This window comes from Pseudonaja textilis, chromosome 5, assembly GCF_049901715.1.
Source record: "Pseudonaja textilis isolate UNSWEBS1 chromosome 5, rPseTex1.2, whole genome shotgun sequence".
In the NCBI taxonomy this organism is placed as follows: Eukaryota; Metazoa; Chordata; class Lepidosauria; order Squamata; family Elapidae; genus Pseudonaja; species Pseudonaja textilis.
Genome location: NC_141994.1, coordinates 56,894,137 through 56,917,516, shown reverse-complemented (window position 1 = coordinate 56,917,516; position 23,380 = coordinate 56,894,137). Strand labels below are relative to the sequence as shown.

The window sequence follows — 23,380 nt, the reverse complement described above, 5'->3', positions numbered from 1 at the left end:
TCTTGACATAGCGAATCATCACATTTTAAACATGCAAAAATGAAGCATGAATTGATACTCTAAAAGCATCCTGTGATTTTGGCCTCTATATCAGGGGTGTCAAACTCAAGGCCCGTGGGTCAGATCGAGTCCACAATGTGGTTGGATCCAACCTGCAGGGCCATCCTGGAAAATGTAAGGAGCCAGCCCATGTTGCTTCTGCCCAGTCTACTTAGCGCAAAGAGGAAATATCAGGCCAGCATGGCTTTGGCCCGGTCTACCCAGTGTGAAGAGGAAACATGCCAGCAATTTGGGGAGTGACATCAAGCTGGCCGCACCCACCCAGTTGGCCACACAGCCCTGGTGTGGCCCTCAATGAAATTGAGTTTGACACCCTTGCTCTATATCCTTTTTGTACATATATGTATACCTGACCATCACATTATTCCCATTTCAAAATAACTACTGTGCACAAAGCATGGAAACCAAGTAAGAAATTATTATCAAATCTATCAATAGTAATCAATTTCTTTAAAAAAAATTAATATCAAATAGGAATAGGAAGAAATTATAGTTAAATCTAATTGATATTAACACCATTCACTATATTTCTCCATAACTTTCTATCTTGTAAAGCACAGGTGTCAAACTCGGAGCATCACTTTGCCATCATGTGATGTTTTGCAACATTTCTCCCATTCATGGAGCTGGGGTGGGTGTGCGTGACTGGCCCGCAGGCCACCAGTTTGACACCCCTGTTGTAAAGCATCTTTGCTTCCACCACTTCCACACATTGATTCAAAGATTATTTTATAAAATTCTTGCCTCTTTTGGAGCCTTTTATTAACTTCCTCAGCCTTCCCTTTCCTCTCAATCCTTGCACAAGCTCATCCTGCATAAACTTGCTTTGCAATTCAATTCTCATTGATTTTTTTTCTCTCTCTCTCTGACCAAACAACTTTAATTTATTTCTTTCCTCTTGGTAACTCACATTTGTATTTCATCTCTGTTTCTTAAAAGCCACTCATTCTTAGTCTTGGCCTTATTTTTTTAACCACATGCATTTCTTAAGTACCCAATCTCAATGCATTTTCATTTACTTTTATGTTTTCTCAACCCATCCTTGGCTTTCACATAGCACAGTGGACAGAAGCATGCTCTTATGCACAGCCATCTTCATAGCTTTTGAAATTCATTCATTTCTACAACAGACCTCATGCCGTCAACTATTTTACTATCAGCATTTGCAGATCTTAAGGTTTCTCCATCCATTCTCCTATTTCAGCAAACATTCTACCAAGATATACAAATTCATCTACCTGCTCCATTTTTTCTCCATTTATTTATAACTTGCAATCATTCACTCCATTTGCCTTGTCAAACACAATTACCTTGGACTTTGATACATTAATCCTCAGGTGCACACTCCCTGCAGCATTATTAAATATAACAGTCACTGGAAATTATTAAAGTTCTCGGCCAACAGCATGCTGTCATCTGCATAAGGAAGTATGTACATATTTACAAATCAGGTTAAACACATATATCTTCAATATATGTGTACAAATGATACATTTCAATTGTTACCGTAAATTCCTTATACATTTATCCATCAATACATTAAATAATCACTGCACATGGTTGTCTTACTCCCTTTTGTTTAAAATGGCATTTATCCTCATAATGCCTTATTTCCATCATGCATTATTCTTATCACATTCAAATAACCAGACTCCAACTTAATATCAATTGGATACGTTCCATAACTCAAGCCATTCATTTTTATATATTCTCTCTAAAACCATTTTAAATATTTATAGATTAGTTGAAAGATAATCAAAAAATATAATCTTTTATACTATTGTTGTTTAATATAGAAAAACTTCTGGGAAATTTGCAGCTATGAAATATATCCAACAAACAAACTTTTTTTGCAGCTTGCCTCTTGAACTTGAACTGTGCACCATAAATCAATATTTTTTGTTACGTCCACATCACAACAAATTGTTCTCCCATGTTTCTTTTTCCAATACAACGTCCTGCTTTTTGCAGACCTCTTTCAATTCCATCATAAGGAACCACCTTCAACCAGAAGATGCCATGACTTCCAACTACAATGGATTAAGGAAAAACATAGTCAACATCCATGCAAAGCAAAATAGATTGGTGCTGTCAAAAGACATGGTTAAAACTGGGAGAGTTAAAGAACTCTGGATCCTCTTAAAAATCCTCACCTCTAACTTATACTGTTCTCTGCTCATAAAGACTGCACAGAAATACTGAAGTTATACAGGCTCAGTCTAACCATTGCACGAAGGGCTAGGAAGGTAAGCCATGTATCATCATCACATAATGAATCATTCTAAGCACGCATAAAACAAAGTATGATTTGATTACCTATATGAATTCTAATTGATGAGCCAGCTAATCAAAGTACCCATGAATAAAATCATAATTTGGAATATTAAAAACTTGTAATCATCTTCTAAAAGCTGGAGAGAATAATTCCACATTCAAGAATTTTTTTTTTTTTTAAAAAGAGATTTGTTTTACATTGCCATAATGCAAAAATCTTCTTTCTAAAGAAGGGATCTTCTACTTCTTTGTCCATCTTCTGCTTCTGCTTCTGCTTCTAATGCTTATCAAGGTGAATATTGTTCCAAAGGACCCACTGTTCTCATAGTTAAAGAATGGCATGATAGCTATTTCATTAGAAGCAAACTCCCACTCCCTTCCAGCATCCGTTGATGTTACCTAGGTTGGTAAGGAGACATCTGCGAGAAAACCACCAAGGTCAGAGAGCACCAAGGAGACAATGGTTCAACCCTGAACTACACATATTCTGTTCTATAAATACTATTCTACCATGCCTGAAATGAGGATGGAATACGAGGAGACTATAGTTTCTCCATTAGAATGAGAGATTTTTTTAAAAAAAAATGCAGTCTGAGACACATGAACAACGATTACACTTTTTAAATGAAGAAAGAGAACAGTTAAGTCGGTGATATTTCCTCTTTAGCCCTGAGAGGGAGAGATGCTAGTGAATGAGAGAACAGTTCTTCTGCAGTGAGGAAAATAGGTCACTGTGCCAGTGAAAAGGGCTGGTGTTTGAGAAAGAGACAGGCTTACAAAAAAAAAAAAAAAAGAATCCACAACTGAAAAGCAAGTTTTTCTATTCAAGGATGGGCAAATTTATCCAGTTCGGTTTTGTTAGGGTTACTCATCTTCAGTTTAAGCGGGCGGGGGTGGGGTGGGGATAGATAAGGGTTCTACATATGCACAGGCAGACAACTTCCAAAGTTGGAGCACAGGCTTTGTACTGATCATCAACCGCAGGAATAAGATTAGTTTGTGGAATGGCAAAAAAACCTGTTTGTTGCTGTTTTGAGGAGGAGGAGGAGATTGCTGAAACATGGCACATGATTCTACAGTGAATCACCCTTCTATTAAGTCACTAAACGTAATCCTGACAGAGACAGTGAGGACTTGCGTTCCTTCTCATTGATTTGTTTCCACTCTTCCTCTCCTCACTCCATCTTAGTTTGATTCTTCGGACAGCTACTTTTTTGAAGAGAGTTACTCTAGGTTACATTGTGCCATCTCTAATGGAATTCAAAGTTTAATTCATAAAGTGGCTACTCTTGACCTCTGTCCACATTGCCACCCACTCTGCCACCCCCTTCTTTTCCTGTTGCCATGGAAATGAATAGCGGGCTAAAAAAATGGGAGCAAATGAAGTCTAAAGCTTTTCACAAAACCCCAGAGAGAAAGATGAATGAAACTCATTCATCACAGAGTAAGAGACCCAGTTAAAAAATTCTGCTGGAAGAACCAGCCATAAGAGAAAGGAAAGGAGAAAGAAACAGAGGGAAGGATGAAAAGATTACTTCATGCAGGAAGTTATATGATCTGAGAAGAAAACACAGTAATGATAAAATATAGTCCACAGTCAAAACTGAGGGCTTTTTCCCCCCAATAACACCAAAAGCAATCCTTTAATTTCCCTGATGTTTTAGTTTATTTTCCAATATCTCAGAATGTTTGCATAAGAGGGTTATTTTATAATAAACATAAATGAGCATTTGGAGCATTCAAAACATTTCAGGAAAGACTGAGCAGAAATGAAGATCTGGCCTCTTTCCAAATTTCTTCTACTTTAAATCTCCTACTCCTTTCTGATCCATCTAGTTGATTCTCAAGAAATATGGAATAAAGCAATAATACACTATGATACAATAATAAAACAAGGAACTTAGTAAAAGAGATAGAAGACAGAGAACTAGATCACATTGGGGAAAATGATTTATTTATTTATTGATCAAATTTGCCTGCCCATCTCGCAAAAGTAACTGGGCAGCTACAACAATCCAATAAAACAATAAATACGAAACAACTGTTTTTTTAAAATCATTAAATAATTATTTAAAAATTAAAGAGCTATAAAAGCAAAACTAAACAGGAAAATAAAAATAATAAACAAGGAGCTAGCAATAATAATGGAGTTGCCTCCCAAATTTACCCATCCTTTGCTGGTATAGCCAGTTCTTGGGGGACCTTTCTTCTACTAGGCACTGGTGCATAGCCACTACAGCAGTTGTTTGTATTGTATTTTTTTTTATTGTCAGTCATGAAGATTTTCTAGGATTTTCCATCTTAAAAATCCACTTTGATTTGAGTGTTTTGGGAATACTCCTTGCAGCACTGCTGAAGACTCTCAAGAAGCATATCCTAGCTTTAAAGAAAGAACCCCTTGATTAAACCTTCCATGGAGATTTCCAAACAGCTGCCCAACTCAGTCATGAAAGCTGCACATACCTTGTAACCAGACAGCCTCTTGAAATCAAATCTTTGGTATAAATAAGTATCAAAACTTATACAGGCAGAAAAAGTCCCCTTATGAAATGAAATTGGATATCCAACTCAAGTGATGTTAATGAAAAGGAGCAACTTAGGCAAGAAGAATGTAAATTGGAGATTTAAAGGAGGCCTAGGAGCAAATGTGAAGACTAAAGAGGTAAATGAAGGCTGACAAGCCATAAGGAATTCTTTAACAGCATCCAAAAAAAAAAAAGAACTCTCAGGACAGAATTGGTGGACCTGCTATACTACCAGGGTATAATCAAAGCACAAAGAGACTGTCAAGAAACAAAAAAAAATATCTCTGTTTGCTACAACTGTTTTTGCAAAAGAGAAAAAGCTTAACCTGAAGTTGAGACATGTGAGAAATGCTGTCCTGTAAACACTGCTTGTACACTGCTTAAGTGTAAACACAGACAGAGAGAGAGAGAGGTATCTTAATTTATGATTGTTCATTTAACAATTGTTTAAAGTTACAACTACCTTGGAAAAAGTGACAGTTGTTGGGAGCGGTCTTGCAGGCTCTTTTGGGGGGCCATTTACTATTAGCTTGTTTGGCAATTCCTTGATGGGATATTGTTTACTTCATCAAGAACAATGATAAAGTGAACCCACAATGCTAGGACAAATCTCTAGAAAATAAATAGAGAGCAAACTTTACTCCTTACTAGCACTGATGATGTTAATGTTACCTATCTTGGGTAGTGAAACATCTGCAAGAAAACAACTAAGCTCAGAGAGAACCAAGGACTTTTCATTTCAACCCTGAACTACAAATATTATCCTTTATTGATCTGATGTCCTCAAACTCCATCACATCAACTCGCCAGGCTGCTCCAGGTGAGGGGTGAGCACTGTGTAGGCACTCTCCTTATCTTCCCACAGCTGCCAGCCAATTGAAAGAGTGCATGGTGACTGCCAGAGCTGAACCTGACTCAGCTTCTTCTCCTGCCCCAGGGCATGCTTATTTATACTTGATTTCTGATTTCTGATTGATCTCACACATGCCAGGCGGGAAGAGCCAAAGGGCAGGCTTCCTCTAAAGCCAAGGCACATCACTCATTTAACAAATACTCCCAATAGACTGGTTAGTAGGCAAAATAAACTCTGCACCAGAAAAGCTTGAGCTCTATGGTTAGTTTGTAAGAAGGAAATTGGGCTGATCTGTATAAGCTAAAGATCAGTAGTGGAAAAGAAACTTTGCTATCAGGATTTGAGTCCTGTCATCTCCAATTACAAATAAGCAATCATAATGCTCAGCTTCGTGAAAACTACAATTGTTTAAGCCTGGATAGCTCTGTAATATGGCTCTTTTCCAGATTATTTTTGACCAAACTGGGAAATGCATTGTGTTGACATGAAAAATAACCGTGGTGTGGGGGCCTCCAATTTGACCTCAGACTTCCAACGATACCAAATGTCATAAGAATGAATCACATTCCTCCCATGCAAAATGGGATCAACCTCTAATTGGGCTGAGCCAAGTTTGGAGGCAGCAGACTGCCAGCAAATATTCCATTTATCATGCAACTCCAAAAACTATTATTTAGAATGTTAAAAAGAAACTGTGACCATTACTGTCCTGCATTCCATCAGATACAGAGAGTCACGAAGATAACTTTGAATGAAATAGCCAAGAACTGTTACATAAGCAAAGAAGGCTTAAGTTCTGGGAAACAAGATAATTTGGAAGAGACTCTCCAATTTCCTGGATTATAAGAATATGGGGAGCACCACATAATCATTCTTACAATTATAATCATTCTTATGACCTATTACTAGAGCCTATATCCATCAAGTATCCCTCTAATCTTCTAGTGGAGCCAGTTTTCTGAACTGATCTACCATGTAGGGCTAACAGTTGATGAAGTAAAAAATTTAAATGCAATACTCTAGGAACGCTCCATGGTGAGGAGCAATTGTACTATGGTAAGTAATGTTATTCTTTTCTGACCCAATATGCTAAGATGCTCTTTTTTTAAAAAAAAGAAAAGGCAGTCAGTGAGAATATAGAACATAGTACATCAGAATTGTAAGGGACTTTCAATTCCAATCCCCAGCTCAAGCCATTTCAGACAAATGATTGTCCAGTCTCTTAAAAGCCTCCAATGTTGGACCCCCCACACCTTCTAAAGGCAAGCTGTTCCACTGTTTGATTGTTCGTAGTGTCAGTAATTTTCTTCTTTAGTTCTAGGTTGCTTCTCTCCTTGGTTAGTTTCCATTTGTTGTTTCTTGTCTTGCCTTCTGGTGCTTTGGAAAATAAAGCAGCCCCTCAAATATTGGAATACTGCTATTGGAACACTGCTATCATGTCATCCCTAGCTCTTCTTTTTAGTAGAGTAGACCTACTCAATTCCTGCAACTGTTCTTCATATGTTTTAGCCTCCAGGCTCCAGGTCATCAGGATATAGGTATATCACTACACATATGGAACCAGTTCAACCAATTCAGGGGATGGAAGGGAACGAAGTAGTAACTGGGGTGGCTAGCCCACATAGAATAGTGATTCCCATAAACAGGCCTACTAACTCTGAAAGGAATTATATCAAGAATTCTGAAGTCTTCCCTTGGGGAACAGTAATAGACAATTGAGAAAGTAAAATGCTATAGAACTGAGTACTTTGGTCTCTGTTCTATATTAATGCATTTTCCAACCCCCATTTGGTTTCCTGACCACCCTTCCTACAATTAAAAAGAGCTTTGTAAAGAAAGATGTCTGCACTTCAGTCTCTGGAGAACTCCAAAGAAGAAAATTCAACAAAATACAGGAAGTCCTGGACTTATGACCATAACTGAGCCCGAAATATCTGTTGCTAAGTGAGACATTTATTTAAGTGAGTTTTGCCTCATTCTACTACCTTTCTTGCCCCAGTTGTTAAGTGAATCATTGCAGTTGTTAGTAACACAGTTGTTAAGTGAATCTGGTTTCCCCATTGAAGTTGCTTGTCAGAAGGTTGCAAAAGGGGATCATATGACCCCAAGGTACTGCAACCGTCATAAATGTGAACCAGTTGCCAAGCATCCGAATTTTGATCACATGACCATGGGGAAACTGCAACGGTCATAAGTGGGGGAAATGGTCATAAGTCACTTTTTTCAATGCCATTTTAACTTTGAGCAATCACTAAATGAACTATTGTAAGTCCAGGACTACCTGGATTGGAGCAATTTTCTAAATTCAACCTCCTCTTCTTTCTCTAGGAAGGGAGAATAAGAGTTCCCTATTTCCCACAGTAGCAAAGAAGGGCCAAAGGGGATCTAAATTTAAAAAACAAACAAACATTAATAATGATTAATGTAAAATTAGTGTTCTGGAGATGAGAGGCTAAACTGTGAGGGTTTTTGTTGTTGTTCCTTTGTTGCTGCTTTGCTTTGCTCACCTTGATGTAATTCCCACTGCAGACTCAAATGCACCCAGCCAAGCTGTTAATGAAAATGAGAGAGCTCAGACACCAAATAAGGATACAGTTGTGACCTTTGGGAAAACAGCTATCCAAAACAAACAACTCAGTCAGGTAACCTAGGCTATCGGGAGCGAATCAGGACACCTCTGAAGCTTTCTGGTAGTAAGGGCAAGGTTTCTCCGTGCTAAAATACAGTGAGAGGCATGAAACACTCAAACAAGAAAAGAAGGGAAAATACTGATTTCTCTCTCTCTCTCTCTCTCTCTCTCTCTCTCCCCTCCCCGTGTGTGTGTAATTATAGAAAGTGAGAAATATAATCATTGTGACTTATTTTTTCAAAACACTTTCCAGGAGATTCTTTGCTTGTCATGATTTGAATGCACTGATATGTACAAAGTTAACAGGAAACATTGAAATTCTGAATCAGTGTATTGGCTCAACTAACTATTGCTCCAATGCCCTTTCTAGAATCCAGGCAGCTATTTCTCCATCTCTTTGTGGAGAGAAAGGGACTGAACATTGGGTTTTTAGTACACCAAACATTTACTGACTGAGCTATGGCTCTTTTGCTCATAAATGTGCTGTACAGATGATTTGAAAAATTACAGCTTCATTATAGGATAAGCAAATTAAATGGAAAAATAAATATATAATCTGAAACGTTCATTTCTAGTCTTTTTTTTTCAGTTTTGTCCTTCCCAAACAAACATACTCTTTCAAAAATAAGAAAATATGTTCCTTTACTGCTGAGAACTATAGGAATTATTTTCAGTAGGCCCTACCTAGCTTCATTAATGTACATTAATGTAATCTAAAGTTCCTTATTAACCTTCATCTCTCATCAGCTTTCTTTCTATACTGAAAGAAACTTACAGGAAAGCCCACAGTTTCCTGAGTATTTTAGGAGAATATTGGAAATGTTGATTTTTTTTTGAAAGCTGAGAGATTGGAAAAGATAATATTGATTATGAGCTGAACAGATGGGATACTTACTCATTCTACCATCATGTTTCTGAATAAAGAAAAATGTTTTGTACAGGAGTTTGTCTTTCATATTTTAAAATAAGCCATTGTTACCCAACAAAGGAAAGTTGGCATCAGAAGAACAATTTTTCAACAATAGAACATCACTGTCTTAGTTGGTGCTTGCTTTACTTGCTGGTTTCACTCACATAGCATATATAGTAGTTACAAACCTAACAGTTGCCTTTATATCACATGCTCAGTTTGGTAAATTCTAAACTGGATTAATTTTTATGCCTATGGATTAAATACTGTAGATTGTGCAGATCCAGAAAATGGCTTAATTCCATTGCCAGCTTAAGTGTACTTTGTAATGAAGGAGTTCTCAAACTGGACCAAGACCAACCAGAAAGTCATAATGCTTGGGAGGGAAACACAATATTTTCAAAGAAGCTGTTCAGGACTTTCTCTTTGCTTTATCTGCACCAGCTGGTGCCACAATTTTGGCGCCTCTCTGCAATAATATTGATTGAAATTTAATCACTCAAAGGAATACATTAATTTCTTAGCCAGACTTAACCCCAATAACATAATTAGCCTATTTGGAACAAGAGGGACCCATACATTCATTCATCATTTTAGGGAGTCATAATACTTCAAACTTTGACAACTGTTGAAGTAAATACCAAGGCAGAACAAATAAAGCTGCAAAAAGAAAAAAGAAACCCATCCAGGACATGTATGTATTTCTTCATTTTGCAAAAGCACCCCTTGCAGATTAAAAATGTTGATTGCAACAAGCAGCAAAGACAGTTGAAATGTCTGGCAGCACCAGACAGAAACAAATATCATAACAGGGGACAATGATTACATGGTGTACATGACCAGCATAGACAGTTCTGGAGAATTTTTATTCTTGTTTGTTTGGCCTGACAAAGAATAGCTCAAAGCCACTATAGCAGATGCCACAACCACAGCTGTGATTTTTCCAGTTTGCAGACAATTACAAATGGCAACTATGCATCCCACATGTAGCCAATCTCCAGACACAATCCAGAATAGACACAAGGGAATCTACCAAACGGTGGCTTATCTGTATTTTTCTGATTTTTTTTCCTGAAACTTTAATAACCTCATTTTCCACTTATCTGAACATTGTGATATTTCAACAATTGCACAGTCATTTTGTGACACGTACAAGTTTGCCCCTTAGGTTATATGTGTACAGCAGAGCAAAGTTTGAGAAACGAATGTATTTAAATGATGTCATTTTCTGTGCATTTTTAACATTAGTTGGATGTAGTAATGGAAATCCTTATTCATAGCTGTGGCAACAATTATTGGCATTTTTAATGCTCTGGTTCAGATTAGGGATTCACAGATCAGTAAAAATTTCCATTTTATTGCAATCATTTGCAGGACAGTTAATTGCTTCTTTAAAACTATGTTTTTAAAATATTTATGTCTATTTTCTTTGCAATTTCCCACTAACACATGGGGAATGAATTTGGAGAAATTGACCATGTATGGTAGATTGGGAGCAAGACAGAAACACATAGTGTCATACAGAAGATGAATAATTTTCTCAATGTAAGTTTTCTTTCTTTCTTTCTTTCTTTCTTTCTTTCTTTCTTTCTTTCTTTCTTTCTTTCTTTCTTTCTTTCTTTCTTTCTTTTCCAGATGTAACCACCCTTCCTTCCCATTCCTTTTCAACTGAATCTGAGCAAATAAATGGGATTTTGTCCACTATTTTGGCAAAAGGAATGTTTGCAGTCTATTCAGTGCCAGGAAGGGCCCCTTTTTAATAAAATCTGTAAATCTACTCCAGTAGAAATCCACGGCGAATTTCTTCTTCATCCATAATTCAGGCAAATATTAAAGGTTGCAACTGGTTTTCCTTGTTTGGAAAGTGAAGGGGAAATTTTATAATTGAAGTGCTGCTTACAGCTGTCGCATCTCCAAAACTGAAGGATACCACCCTTACCCATCACTACTAAGTGGTGCCCCAATACAACCAGGTTTAAAAAGCAGCTTCTAATTCATCAGATCCATTTATATGATGTACTATGGTTTTATCAGTGAGAAGTAAGTACTACTGAGTGGAAAGGTTTCATTTTGCTTTGTTTTCTCTGGGCATTTGGTGATTGTGTGTCAATTTAAAAAGTGGTTCTGGATTTATGTGACCTGTTATTTGGTGAGATCAGTCAGTGAGCTGATTCAGTTAGAATTAGAATAGAATGGAGCTGGAAGGGACCTTGGAGGTCTTCTAGTCCAGCCCCCTGCTCCAGCAAGAGAACCTATACTATTTCAAATAAGTGATTGTCCAGTCTCTTCTAAAAAACCACCAGGGATGGAGCACCTATGATTTCTGAAGGCATTGCATTGCACCTGTGAAGTTCTTCAGACAGAGTGCTTAATCTATATCCTCACTGGATGGAGCTTTTGTCCCAAACCTCCCACAATTTCTAAGGAACTGAAGAAGATTTTTGGTTGAGAAGTGAAATGCATTCAAAGGAAACAAAGAAAGCCTATTTGTGTTTGAAAAGCATCTCAAGACTTTACAGGTCCTTTAAAGGGAAAGCTGAATCGTGACCAGGGGTGAAAGTGATCAGAATTATGTCGATTTCTCCTTCTCTTGGTCAAGAAAGAAAGAGATATGCAAAATAACAGGCTATTTATATGGTTCTGGGGGTTTTTCTCTCTCTCCATTTATGCAAGGGGCAGTAATAATATTTTAGTTATTTCAGTAGTCCAGAACTGTGCAGAGCAGCTACTACAGTGAGTTGTAGTTTCTGCAACCTAAAAATTATTTTTATTTAGTTATTTAGGACTACTTCAATCTGTATATTGATTAAAGTATTGGCCAAGCAGCTGGCTTCGAATGGATGATGTCATATCATTCTACTTGTAGAACTCCCAATGAGATTCTTAATACAGGAGGAACAAGGAGGGCTTGAGAGTAAAGCAGCTTCAACCCATTACCAATATCCAGATTTTCCTTTTCCTTTCTTTTTTTTTCACAACCAGACTACATGTGTTGAAAATATGAAGAAAAGTGATGGCAGGATTTACAAGCAGTCCTCATTTAGTGACCATTTGCAATTACAACAGTGATGAAAAAGTAACTCTTTGAACATTCCTTGCATTGATGATCTTTGCAGATTAGTAAAGCAAAGGAAAACTAAAGTAAGGTCATAAACACAATTGTGGCTTCATTTAGAAACACTTAGCAACCACTTTATTTAACAACCAAGTTGCCATTCCCAATTGTGACTGATAAATTGTGCCTGTATTGCATTTTATTTGTAATGAAAGTGAAGAGTATTTTTGTTGGGCTAGTAATAGTAGACTGAACAACATATTTTGTAGGCATTCATTGGTCATTTGAGAAAGCAGCAATTAGCTCACTGGGTTCTCCATATGTTTTCAGCATTCCAAGGTCAACAGGAGGGAAATTATCAGTTGCAGACCAAAATGAGGCAAGAGAGTTAGCAATAGCGATAGCATTTCGACCTATATACCCCTTCCTAATGTTTTACAGATCTCTCTAAGCCAGACCTGTCAAACTGGCAGCCCATGGGCTGGATGTGTCATGTGCAAGTCATGCCCACTCAAACTCCTCAAAGGCAAAAAAAAAAAAAATCGCAATACATCACAATACATCACATGACATGATTTAGTTTGACACATGTATTCTAAGCAGTTTACAGAGTCAGCATATTGCCCCCAACAATCTGGGTCCTTGTTTCACTGACTTTGGAAGGATGGAACGCCAAGTCCACCTTGAGCTAGTCAGGATTGAACTGCTGGCAGTTGGCAGAGTTAGCCTGCAATACTGCATTCTCACCACTGTGCCACCACAGCTCTGGTGATGCCATGTCAGAAGGCTCCTATTTCAGATATATTTGCCTTGAATTTGATTCAGTCCATACTGAGGAGAAAGGAACCATAACTGAACTAATCCTAATATAGTATATAATCCTTAATTTATGGCCATCATTAACCCAGGAATTATGGTTATAAGTCATGGTAGTCGTTATGCAGGTCACCACATGACTGCACCCAATGTTTTGTAGCAATCATTAAACTAACACTGCAATTGTTAAACAAACCTGTTTTCCCCAATGAGTGTTGTTTGCTGGAAACTGGACATAAATACAGGCAAATAGCAAAATAAAAATGGTGAAAATGACAGCCACATCACTGCGGGATGCTGCAAATGGCCATATATAGGACCTGGGTTTACAAGCACCCAAAATTGATCACAGGGAGAGCGCAAGTGTTGGAACTTTAGAAATGGATAGCAAATAATTCTGGGGAGGTCCATCTTTAAGCAACTTTAAGATGTGTGGACTCCCAACTCCCAGAATTACCCAGTCACCCATTTGAGAGTCGGAGTCCGCACATCTAAAATTCACTAAAGTTAAAAAAATAAACATTGCCACAGATGCTTTGATGACTACATTGTATATTATACAAGGGCAATCAAGGATGATTTACTCTCAAACTAGGTTGTTTTAATACTACTCTTCAACTGCTTCTAAAAAAATTTATTTTAAACTGTTAGCCATTTAATCTCATGCTCTTTTAATTCAATTAATTTAACTTGGTCCTTTTCTGTGTACTGAACCGAAGAGTCCTGAAAATGCTAATGATAAAGGAGTGTGTGAAAGTATCAAATGCATATGTGGCCTACTAATGATCCTCCTGTAAAATGGAACATTTTATAAAATATTTTTAAAATACAGGAAACGTTCACCTACAGAACAGGGGATAAAACAGTGAAAATATGCCATATTTATATAGTAGGGTATCTAGGAGAAAGCCGGAAAGGTGAATGACTGCAAGGAAGCTTTTAAATCCTCTGTTCCCTGTGAGCAAGGACGATAAGATCAAAGGCAATTACACAAAAGATCTGGGTCGGAGCAAAGCGAGGCTGGGAAGTCCCAAGAGAAAGTATGTGACCTGGTTTCATATTCAGCTACACACTGACTGCTGTGTACTTTTCTTGAAAGGTAAGAAAGAGGCTTAAACTGAATCTCATCCAAGAAACGTATTTTGATAGCTGAATATACATTTCTTAGAATACACTTTTCTGGAAAAATAGTGTTTTTTTCACTGCCTTCTAAAAAAAAGTTAAATTTGTAGAATTTTCTTACTGTATTACTTAACCACCACCACTACCTCTCTCTGTGTGTGTGTCTTTCTCTCTCTGTCTCTGTCTCTTTCTCTCTGTCTCTGTCTGTCTGTCTCTCTCTCACACACACACGCATACACACACACTGACATACACAAAGGCTTCAGAATGGGCTGATTTTCAGACATTATCAAGAAAGCAAAATCAAAGCAAAAGCTGGGATGCCAAGCAGTTCTTGCTAGAGTTCTTGCAATGAAACAGAATCTATGCTAGACTGAATACTGTGGCCATTATACAAGAAATCAGAGAACTTCTATTCTTCTCTCTCTGGAGGAGAAATTTGATGACATTATCTCCACAATTTCATTATGCAATTTTGCAGAGGACAATTGTATAGGGCCTTTTATAACATTAACAAATGATACACTGTGCTCATAAGTTGCATTAGATTCCACCCTGGATAATCACCTGCGTATAAATAAAACAACAACAACTAGACAACCTTGGCTTATCCATCACTAATCTCAAAAGAAGCTAAACAGAGTCGGATGGAGTTAAGACTTGTATGGGCTAACATTCAAGGAAAGGATAACATTTGAGAGTCACCTTATTGGGATGATGGGCGGCATATAAATTTTATAAATAAAATGAATGAATGAATGAGCTATAAGCAAGACTGGGAAATCAAAACAACATTCCAGGATAAACGGTAAACTTCTTCATGTGTTGCCAAGAAAAATAACATTGTTATCTCTGTGAAAACACCAGTTGCTGAGCTCATTTTGACCTTATAGATAACATGAGCAAAAATGTGACATTACTGGAAAGAAATTTTCCTTTTTTTTAACAAAGTGTTTAAACTCTAGATCAAAATTATTAAATTGCAAATCAGTAGAATAGCAGAACAAGAATATATCAAAAACAATGACTGACAAATAATATAGTTTCCTATGTATCAAATCACTTAAAATAGAACAGAGATCTCAGCTGTTTTCTTTAACAAGAACAGAAAAGTATGAATAATACTAATTTATAGGGTACCTGCTATTGCCATTGGTGAATTTTTTTTTTTTTTTGATAATGTAGAGCATTCACTCATGACCTCCTGATAAACTTATATATTCTGAAATTGTGGGCTATCAGTGCAAATCCTGCCTTCCTCCACAGCATTTCATCTAAACAGGTCAAATATTTGTGAACAGCTATGATATTTGCAATTAAGATTTACAATCCAGTTCAAACAGATTACAATTTCATTAGTCAAACACATCTCTCATAACTCAAATAAATTCATGAAATCAAGCTACTTTTGAGGAACCATCTTCCTTAAGCTTCCAGGAAAATGTGTATGTCTGGTATTCTTCATTTTTACATTTGTTCACTCCACACAAACATGAATTCCAATATCTTTCTGAGCCAAGATTCAGAAAACACCACATAGAAAGTGTAAAATACTGTGGATAACACAGAATAAATCTGTGGTCAGATCCATAAGGAATTCAGCACCTCCTATCATAATTCTGCATCTTTTAGCACTGTTGGCAAAGATGATGGTTGTTAATGCATGGAAAATTTATTTAATTCATACACTCAACATTAATAACCCATGGGTGATTTGCTAAGGATCAGAAATAATATTTGTGTAGAAATATGTAGTTCAGAAAACCATAGGAGTAATAAAAACATAGGATGTTTTCTATTAATTCATCAAAAGGACGCTTCTTCCTTACCGTATTCCTACCCCGTTACATTAAAATACCCTTTAAATTTATTTTATTTTAAATGCTATGTAGCAAATGATTTATGAACAATTACTTAACTACTTGGTAACAGTTTATAGAAGGAAGGAAAAAAAGAATTCTACCCGGATCAAGCAAAGGATATTTCAAGGTTAACATTCTCAGCAGATGGGAGATTTTGATGCTAATCACTTGTCCTGGTGATTGGGGTATTTCTTAACTCTGCCATTGTTTCTGGTCTCTGCGCCTTTGAAATGCAAGTGATTGGCCTTCTTTTGCCCTTCCTTCTCTTCTCCGTCCACACGATCCAGGCAGAAACTCAATACTTCCTTTCCATTTCACCCGGCTCCCTTGTACTTTTGTAATATTTATCCATATTGATTTGTCACAATTTCCAAGTAATGCTATTAGCCAATAACTAAATGGGGTACTCTGCTGTTTCATCAAATCCACGCTTAGCTGAGATTGTGGAACCTGATCCATTATCCTATTAGCCTTCAGAAGTAATCTCCTGGGTGAGATTCACTGCCTACTTTTCACTCCTTCTATGACTGGCAAAGGAAAGAAAACTGTGTAGACCCAGCTAGAAATAAAAGCAGGAACAAAAGGCATTTTATCACAGAGATTTGAACTGAAGAAATATATACTACATGCCTATGTTGAGGAGGGAAAGGCAAAACACGTGCATCTTCATAAGAATACTGATACCATTTTTATTTTATCAAATATATATGTAAATCTAGGTAGAGATATTTTTATTGAATAACGAAATAACAGAGCTGGAAGGGACCTTGAAGATCCAGCCTCCTATTCAGGCAGAAAGCCTTATAAAACCATTACAGATGAATGGGTGTTAAATTTCTTCTTTAAAACTTCCAATGTTGGAGCATTCATAACTTTTGGAGCCAAGTCGTTCTACTTCCATTTCTCCTAAGTTCTAGGTTGCTTCTTCTTGCTCAGTTTGAAGGGAAGAATTCTACTCTAGCAGGTGTGTGTGTGTATGTGTGTGTGTGTGTGTGTGTGTGTGTGTGTTTTGAATATTTGTGGAACTGGAGAATGAGATGCATGATCATTTCAGGAAATGCTGCAAAGCAAGCAAAACCTCTACAAAGAGTCTTCCCCCACCTCCCAGTTGTCTATCTGACATCTACTGTGCTTTAAATTGTAAGTTCTGATTTGAGGGTAGAGAAAATATGAAAAAGGAAAAAAAAACCTCCCAAATGTTCCAACCATTTCATTCATTTTCAAAAGTACAGGTAGATCTTGACCTACGACCCCAATTGGGACCAAAATTTTGGTTTTAAGTTCAGCGTGATTGTAAATAGAGTCATGGACCTGATTGTATTACAATTTTTCTGGTCATTGTGAAGTGAATCACTGTGGTTCAGTGAATTTTGTGTTTTTTTAAGTGAATCACATAGTCATTAAGCAAATCCAGCTCCCTCAGTGAATTTTTTTTTTACCAAAAACTAGCAACAAAAGTTGCAGATCACAATCACATGACCATAGGATGCTGCAACCAGTGGTAAATTTGAGACAATTGCCAAGTGCCCAAATGGTCATCACGTAACAATGGCAGTATGCAATGGTCGTAAGTGTGAGTACAGGTCATAAAGCTCTTTTTCCGAAGCCATCATAACTTTGAACCATTGATAAACAAATGGTTGTATGTCAAGGACTACCTATAAGTCAGATATGTCTTGGGTAAATGGTAAAGGCTAGTAGATTTTGATCTTCTACTATTCAGAACATTGTGGATTTGATGGAGATGGGAAAAAAGTGGTCTTAGAAACATTTCCATTGTGATGACTTGAATTTTTGTTATATTCCACTCCCAAAAAACTACTTATTAGACCATAGATATTGTCTTAATCTTTTATCTGATATTCTCAACTGAAACAAAATCTCAGGACTTCTGACTTTATCCCCATTACTATGGTCTTCCTAGTTTACATGTGCTAATACATCTTTTTATTTATTTGTCAAATATAAAGAGGGCAAGTCAGTGGAGCCAGATCTTCACATTCTTCTGAAAGGCCAGGAGGGTGGAGGACCCAGCTCACCTCTGTAGGAAGGATCTTCCAAACAGCAGGAGCAATGGCAGAGAACGCTCTCTCCTACACTGCACCAGTTGAAATTATTTAACTGACAGGCTTCACAATATGCCCTTTCTGCCTGATTGGGTGGGATGTGTGCCAATGTAATGGGGAGAAGACAGTTCCACAGCTTACCTGAAATGCATGCTGGGTAAGGTAATAATCAACCTCTTGAGTTGACTCATAAGAAGACCAGCATCCAATGCATCTTGCATAGCAGAGGTTTTACATATACAAATTTAGGGGTGCCCAAAATTGCTCACGTGGCTACTATCTGTACCAGCTGAAACTTCCAGATTTGAGACACTGCCCATCTCAGTCTCAGAACAGCCATGGATACAGTTGCAATAGTTGTAATAGTTTGAGCAGTAGATGAACTGCATGTGAGTGACAAAGAGAAGAGCCTCCCAATCAGGAAGGGCTATAATGATGCACAACACATTTGACCAAAGACCCTTCTAGGCATGATTACCAAGTGATCTTCAAGCAGGAGTTTGTGAGTCCAGAAGGACCTCCAGATAACTCATCAGTTCTGTCTGAGACTGTGCAACCCCATCAAAGTTGATAAAAATTCAGGTACAGATGAGTCCCCACCCCCATTCACAACAATTCTGTCTTACCCAAAATCAGCTGAAACCTGCTGTTCTTCATTCAAACCAGTGGTGGTGTTCAGCAGGTTCTAACCAGTTCTGGAGAACCAGTAGGGGAAATTTTGAGTCGTTCGGAGAACCAGCAAATGCCACCTCTGACTGGCCCTGCCCCATCTATTCTCTACCTCCCGGGTCCCAGCTGATCTGCTGGTCTTCTTTTGTTGCCCTGCACAGGAGAATGGAGCTGGAAAGCAGGTTACCGGGGTGGGGAGGGAATGGGATTTTGCAGTAATCTTCCCCCAGGAGTGGAGTGGAAATGGAGATTTTACAGTATCCTTCCCCTGCCACCCCCATGCCCACAGAACCAGTAGTAAATTAAATTGAATCCCACCACTGATCCAAACTCCCCAAATCTCCTGACACCATGGAAGAACACCCGAAGTATTACTTAGTTCACCCAGGACGTAGCATATAACTATGTATCATCAACATATTGATGATACCTCAACCCATGGAGGTATGGATGATCCCACTCATTGGTTTCTTGTGGGTGTTAAATAAGAATGGCGCAAGCATTGGATTCTGTGGGACCCAAAGAGATTGTGGGCTGGACTTCTCACTCCTATTAACACTGATTGGAATCAGCTTCAGAGGAAGGAGATGAACCAGCATAAAACTGTGCCTCCCACCCTCAGCTCCCTAAGTCAGGCCAAAAGGATTCCATGGTAAAGGGTATCAAAAGCTGCTGAGAGGTCAAGAAAAGCAAGGATAGACCATCCCACTCCTACCTCAGATCATCTAAAAGGGTGACCAATGTTGTTTCTATTCTCTATCAAGGCCTGAAGCCTGACTGAATTCCCCCCTCAATCTAAATAAAAATGATGAACTTGTGGAACATAAACTTTTAAACACTTTTACTACATTGTAAAACACCATGCCAAATGATGTTTCTGTCTTTATTATTAAGCATATTTCACTTTTTGATGAAAAGGAAGAAAAGCAGAGGTCTATCTGAGGCTATCCTAGCACAGGAGAAAGGAGTGTTCTCTCTCCAAATGAAACAGTGATTTGCATCTTTTATAACAATAAATTTTAAATCTCTTGCCAGCTGACAAACCATGTTTATTCCCGGGATCTTTGATTAAAATTTAATTAAAAGCAAAGAGATGAAATTTCCGGATATTTAGTACTATATCCCATGAGACTCATAGAAGCATGCAAATGAGAAGGTACATTTTTTGTAATGTTATTTTATTGTTTATCAACTGAGCTCACAAAGGCAGGATAAGATGAAGCAGGGAAGAGAAAGTAAAGACATGCCCCCTAGCCCTGTTCCAGTGGTGGGATTCAGCCAATTTGCACCATTTTGGGAGAACCAGTTAAGTTTCTGAGCAATTTAGTGAACTGGTTTGCTGTTCACAATGTTTCACTGGCCTTGCAGGGATGAGTCTTCAGACATACTTCCAGGGAGCCATATCTTGTAAAAGGATATTAAATGCAAATACATGCAGGTCCATGTTTAAGTAAAATAATGAAGAGATACCAATTCCATACTTTTATTAAATAGGTCAACTCTAATTGTATTGAAAGTCAGATCAGATTTTTAATTTATATTTTCTGCACTAATTTGCTATTCATTGAATAAAGGGAAGGAAGGAAGGAAGGAAGGAAGGAAGGAAGGAAGGAAGGAAGGAAGGAAGGAAGGAAGGAAGGAAGGAAGGAAGGAAGGAAGGAAGGAAGGAATCTAACTGTATAATTGTAAAGATGTTGCAGGCCAGGAATGAAAAATGGAAAACAAACTGTCCCACAAATACAACTTTAAATGGATTCCAAACTGATCTGAAGTTTGGTGCGGACCATTTGAAGCTAGGACACCTGCATTTCCAGCCAGAATGTTGAATCCACATCTGTTATTCAACCCACAGGTATCTAATCATTGTGAACAATAATTCATTTTAGCTGTCATTAATTCCATGAAATTAATTTTAAATTTTAACACAGGTTTTATATTTAAGCATTCAACTCATTGTCCAGCCATCATTACTCATCATTTCTGACATCACTTTTCTTGACAAACATGAAATAGTTCCATCACACAAATTGGAACTGACGAATTGGAATCCATGGAACTCAATCTTGCCTTTGATGCAAGCAATGGAGACTGAGAGGTTGTGTTGTACTTCTGTTCCCCAGTCTCTCTTTTCATCCTATTCTGTATTGAAATTATGGAATCAAAACAAAAGTTCCATTTCCTAAAACAGGAAAAGGATGGTCAGAGATATAGTGACAGATAGTTTCCTACTGACTTGTTAACAATTAAAGATGGAACTTTAAAGACTTTTCCATATCACAAAACCCCAGGATATTGTCTGAAGGCACATGATTCAGCAACCATATTGAAATTCTGTACTCTGCCATTATTTCTCTATACCATTTGCAGTTCCATAGCAAATGGCAAACATATATAAACATATATTATTTGTTTAACAAATTTATACAGTCACCCGCCTCACTGAATGTGACTATGGACAGCGTACAACCAACAATATCACAGCTGTTAAAAAGTTTATCCATCTAAATTACAATATAAGCATCATGCAGGCTACTTTAAGTCCTTTCAAGTAAGCTTGGCACCTTTCTTTAAAAAATATTTAGAAAGCATAATTTTCTGCTATATTAAATTGTTGGTCACTATCACCATAAGGAAAAGGATGACATCAAATAAACCTTCTTGTAAAAAAAATCTAGATTTAATTAAATCCACAAAAGTAGAGTTAAAGAAGCAGAACAATGTATATCTGCAGACTTTTCATGCTAGAAAAACTCATTTTGGCCCTAGTAATCTGCAGCCATGTCCCTGTCATCCTATAAATGTCTACATATCCAGTGAAGCTGAAGCAAAGGTGACTAACACTAGCTGGTACTTGGTGGGGTGGGAAGTATGCAAAGCTCTGCCCTCAGTTTAGTGCTGACTGAAGGACATTCACTCTTGAAAGAAGGGATGGTTAAAATCAGACTCTTCCATTTCATCATCAACTCCTCTTTCCCTTCCCAGTGGGGTTCAAGAGGCAATCCTGAGGGGATTTGGGTCTTCTTTTCTACTTTTAAATTGTCTCTTGAATCCTTTAAGAGGGAGATAAACAATCATACAACTCCATCTATTTTACTCCTTACGATTTCCTCAGTAAGTACAACAGAAAGAAGGCGTCACCAGGAAGATCCCTCGTGAGTTGGTGAATGATGCTCATATTATTTGAGCTCAGCACTTTGAAATTATGAAGGGGATGGTGGACCCATCCTCACAAAAAGAAGACATGTCATCCTTGTTCCCCACAAAAACATATATTCTGAAGTCCCTCAGGTCTTATCTGCTTCATCAACTTTCTTCAGCCATGGAAACATATGAACGGAAATACGACCTTAGGAGTATTTAGCTTCCTTTGACTCACTGCCTTTTCCCCAAGTTGCATTTTTATGTGAAATTATGTGTGGGTGGGTGGGTTACTGTACTACAGTCAGAAACAAGTTAAGCAAAAAAAAAAAAACTTACTTTGAGTTGCAAAACCTCCTGCCTCTGTTAAACGGTCTTCAGATCAAGTGATCAGTTGTCAGAGCTGGCTTCACCTTTGCTCAGAAAAAGCAAGGGGTCTTCTGGTTTTCCTTCCCCCTCTCTAAAAACTATAGACTCCTCTGCACTCCCTGCGTTTCCAACCCGTTCCTCTGTCCCACTTCCTCGCAGTTCACTTTCTTCTCTTTGAATGTTCTCACCACGACTGTGCTACTCAAGGCAGAGAAACTGATCTTTCCTTTGACTATGGATAAAGCAGGCTGTGAATGAGCAAGTGTAGTGTGTGTGAGAGAGAGGGAGGGAGGAAGGGAGGGAGGGAAAGAGGAAAGAAAGGGAGGGGAAAGCACAATTCACTCACGGGCACTGAATGAGAATTTCATTAAAAGCAGGTCACTCAAGGGTTAGACTCTCCCAGCACAATCTGACACCCCCCCCCCCCCAAAAAAAAAACCAGGAAGAGAGAAATGGCAAAAACTTTCCTAGTCAGGAATATCATCCTTTTGGGGGGGGGGGGGGGGGTGTTGTTGGTTTTCCTAGAGTTTGTGGCAGGGAAATGTAAGAGTTAACACCTCAGGGTTTAAAAACTTCAGAGGCTATAAGCAGCATCCAATCAATTTCTAAGCTTTTCTCCACCAGGGAATCTCAGCCCAAGCTCAGGAGATGATGAAGCAGGGAGGGGGAAAGTTACTCCGTCTTCTTTAAACAGCTCGTTAAGATATTTTTGTCCTATTGTGTCTAAGCAAATGGTCAACTCATGTGATCATTGTAACAGTGAGGGAAGGAGTCCATTCACAAAAATACTACAGTAGTTGAGTATGCAATTGGACGATTGATTTTCAAAAGAGGCTGACAAGTGTACAGCATTAACAAACTAAGAAAGGGGTCAGCTCCCTCAAAGTCAGCTGAAAACCCAAATCGTTAAGAAACAAACAAAAGATCTGTTTAGCCTATTGCCCAGAAAAATTATCTTTGTTGAAATAGCATTTCAAAGACAAGAAAGATTTGGAAATATTGTCTTTGTGGATTGTTGCTCTTTAATTCCAA

The 23,380-nt window shown here is 37.9% G+C and overlaps 1 protein-coding gene across 1 annotated transcript in view; it reads right to left on the bottom strand.

Moving 5' to 3' along the window:
* Positions 1–23,073, bottom strand: part of PTN (pleiotrophin) — a 102,161-nt gene extending 79,088 nt beyond the window's left edge. Inside the window, exon 1 of the mRNA XM_026722596.2 lies at positions 22,319–23,073. The gene's annotated coding sequence lies outside the window, so the exon portion shown is untranslated. The remainder of the gene's footprint in view (positions 1–22,318) is intronic.
* Between the last annotated feature and the right edge of the window lie 307 nt (positions 23,074–23,380).